This window comes from Pteropus vampyrus, unplaced genomic scaffold (assembly GCF_000151845.1).
Source record: "Pteropus vampyrus isolate Shadow unplaced genomic scaffold, Pvam_2.0 Scaffold97, whole genome shotgun sequence".
In the NCBI taxonomy this organism is placed as follows: Eukaryota; Metazoa; Chordata; class Mammalia; order Chiroptera; family Pteropodidae; genus Pteropus; species Pteropus vampyrus.
The window spans coordinates 6,122,720-6,126,464 of record NW_011888878.1 but is presented as its reverse complement, the minus strand read 5'-3'; the positions used below and the strand labels follow the sequence as shown (position 1 = coordinate 6,126,464).

Sequence of the window (3,745 nt, the reverse complement as noted above, 5' to 3'; positions counted from 1 at the left end):
TGTCCTCTGGGGAAAGACTGAATATATAGGAGGGAGATGGTATTTATGGGAACAAGGACCTAACATTTCCATCATTGCAGAAAGTTCTGTTGGGCAATGCTGGTCTAGCCACATGCCACTATTGAGCTCTTGAAATATGGCTTGTGATGTGCTGTGAGTGTAAATACACATGGATTACAAAGACTCAGTCCAAAAAGAAGAATGTAAAATATTAATAACTTTTAATATTGATTGCTTGTTGAAATATTTTGAATATATTAAGATATATAAACATTATTAAAAATACTTATAGTTGCTTCTACTTTTTTCAATGTAGCTCCTAGAAAATTTTAAATTACATATGTAGCTCACATTATATTTCTATTGGACAGAGTTGATCTAAAAAGTGCAGGGGAAAAGATTGAGAAGGAGGATCAGATCAAAGCAGGGTTGAGGATTAAAGGAATAAGGTGTTTTGGAAATGATGCCCTCACTTTGGTACATTTTGGTCCCAGGCGATGTGTAGTGTTTCCTCTGTTTGATAGGGAAGGTTCCTATGACATTTGCCTAGGTGGGAGCTCAACATAGTGGGCAGAGGGGTGATGTTGAGGGCCTTGTTTATGGGGACAGTTCAGGACTTTCTCAGGTTCTCTTTTCTCCATAAAAATGTACTCCCTTCTGGTCTTAACTTGGCTGATAATACATCAACATTCTACTCCTTCCTTATACAGAGTTCACCCTGATTAAGACCAGTCCTTCTCTTAAATATGTGAAAAGATGTTTAACTCACTTATATTAAGATAAACACAAAGCAAAATGCAAGGATATACCATTTTTCACCTAGCAGATTGGTCAAGATAAGAACAATTATGTAGAAACTGTGTGGGCATGGTTTGGGAAAACAGGAAACTATTAGTACAGCCTGGAAACTTAGTATAACCTTTATAGAAGACAAATTGACAGTGTCATCAAAACTTTAATTGTGTATATTCTCTGGCTTAATCCTGGTATTTTTCCTACAGATAATCACAGTACAAAATTCCATATGTAAAAGTATTCATTAATGTTTATAAAAGAAGAAGATTGAAAGTAACTTAAATGTCCATTGATAGAGAGTAATTAAATAAATGATGGGTATAATTTCAAAAGAATTATAAAATAATAACAACTTCAATAGCAGGCAGCCACTAAAATAATAAGGCAGATCTATATATACAGAGAAGGATCTCTAAGATATATCATTAAGTTTTTAAAAAAAGTAGAAAATGAGAGCAGTGCCATTTCTGTGGGATAGATGAGGGAGACTCAATGTATTTGCTTGGTTATATGTTTATAAGTGTATAGATTTTTTGAAGGATATATGTGAAATTAGTAACAGTAGTTGCCTCCAAGGAGGGATACTATATATTGTGAGAGAAAGGAGACTTTATCTTTCAATGTCTAGTATTTTGAACCTTTAAGATTTTTATGATACACATATATTGTCAATCCAATAAAACTAAATAAAATATTGAACCCATTTCTCATTCAGAAAAAAAGTGCAGCTCGCTGCCAGCATTAATTTAATTTTACATAAACATGCTTTTTGAGGCTGAAGCAAATCTGACTGGTTTTCAATATGAAAATAAAATATAAAAATTGTTCTTGGAATTATTTCTAAACAGAACTTGTCTCTAATCCTAATGTAACAGAAATGTATATGATGATCAGTATTTAATAATTTTTTTCATGTGGTAAATTTCAAAGTACAGAACAACACAAAGTGGAATATCACATTCCGCACAAAGATATCACATTTCTTTCCAGGCTTTCTTGCCATCCTTGTTGTTGTGTTAGCAGTAAACTTTGCAGCAACCAGTTGGATTCTGTTTCCCTGATGCTGGTGGTATGCAAAGAGGTGTGACATCATCAGAGCACGGACAACCTCGAAGACATTGCTGCCCTGGCTTGTGATGCTTTTCCAGCATACTTTCAATCAACGTCAGTCTGAAGTTTACATGGCTGATCATGTGCTCAGGATTGTCTATCTTGAACAAGGTGTAGGAGTTCAGTACTATAATGTTTAGAAGTCAGCAAAAGAATTTCTTATACCAAAACTTGTACCTTTTGCACTCAGTTGGATAAGAAGTGAGCATCTGATCAGCTCAGTCCACTGCTCCTATATTCTCATTATAATACACATGGCTTCTAAGGTTTCTTTCCATTTTTGTTGTATACTTCAAAGTGTTGTCTACTTCAAAGTGTTGACAACATTGTCCCCTCCTTGTCAGAACATTTCAGTGCCATGAGGTCACCACAGAATCTGGCTATAGTCGTTCCCTTAGCAATCCATTTTTTCAGCTCATTTGGCATCTATTTTCTGTTCAGACAAGCTGTCCCAACTGCATCAGTCCTGTTTTGATGTAATTCTCTGAAAGTGTGGGAGATGTATAAAAGTTATTAAGGAATACACAATATCCTTGGCCAAGAAGATCATTGACCAAGGTAAGAATAATGCGTGACAATTTCAGACCATCAGCTGAATCTTTCAAATTCATAATTGGCCCTGTGTGAACCAGTACATTCCACAAGTAAACAGATTGACTTTCACAACGTACATATAGCTTGAGACCAAATGGTGCTTGTTTCATCAGGATGTACTGCTTCATAGCTAACTGCCCCTTGAACAGCATCAGTGACTCATCGACTGCAATGTTTTTGTTTGGAGTATATACAGTTGAAAACTTATTTACAAGAAAGTCGAACACAGGTTTGATCTTCTACAATAAAACCTGGGCCTTGATTCATCAGTGGATATGGAAGAATTGTTGACAAAGTACAGGCACCCAAGTAAAAGTAAAAATCTTTCACCAGTCGTAACTTGACTGAGATAAGGTGTATCCAAGAGTCCTTGTCAACCAAAACATCTCCAGCTCAGGTTTCTGCACAATACCTTGCAGTAACATTACTGCAAAAAAGACTTTCAGTTCGTCATTGTCAGTATCTTTCCATTTATCCACTCACGAAAATCCTTTTGGATCAGGTAGCTTGGAAGTCAAAAAGGCAGCTTGGGCACCAACAAGGCAGCTTGGTCATTCATTTCTCTGGTAATTTTTGAAACTAATTCCTCAGTAATTCCTCAAAATACCGCAGTGGGTCAGTGGTATATGACTGACATCAACTCTTCTGCTAGGTGTGCCGGTAAAGTCATACCTTTGCCGTGGAATCGTAACACAAGTAGACCATTTCAGAGCGTGACCTGAGTCAGCTGATATAGGGCTATTTCCATCAAATTCTGATTTGGAGGGAGGCCTGACCATATTGTCTTCTGAAACATTATCCGAAAAATCATAAGAATCGTCTATATTGGAAAAATTGGATTCATCAAATGAATCTTTGGCTAACAACTGTTCGAGAACGACGTTAACATCATGCATAGGAACGCCATTTTTCTAGGATTTGACATTTTCAGTGATAGAGAATGACTATATTTTGTAAATGGAAGTACCGCTATTAAAAACAGAATGCTATAAATAGAATGATGTCATTTGTTTCCAAAGACTATCTATATACTAGAGCAATGCTATTATTATAGAAATAATAGCATTATTATGATGCTATTATTATTATTAAAAAAAGCGACATTTTGTGGCAAACTTTGGAATAAATTTAGGACTGTAATCCATGAGTTATCTCAGAGTAAACACTGCAGCCACAAGCGCCACTGGGCAAGTATTCTCGGGGCAAACAGGAAATGCGTTAATGACTTCTAGTTAAGTAGGGAGTT

At 35.9% G+C, this 3,745-nt stretch overlaps 1 pseudogene; it reads right to left on the bottom strand.

Annotated features, from left to right (window-relative positions):
* Nucleotides 1–1,706: 1,706 nt before the first annotated feature.
* On the bottom strand, nt 1,707–3,424 carry LOC105294968 (annotated as a pseudogene).
* Between the last annotated feature and the right edge of the window lie 321 nt (nt 3,425–3,745).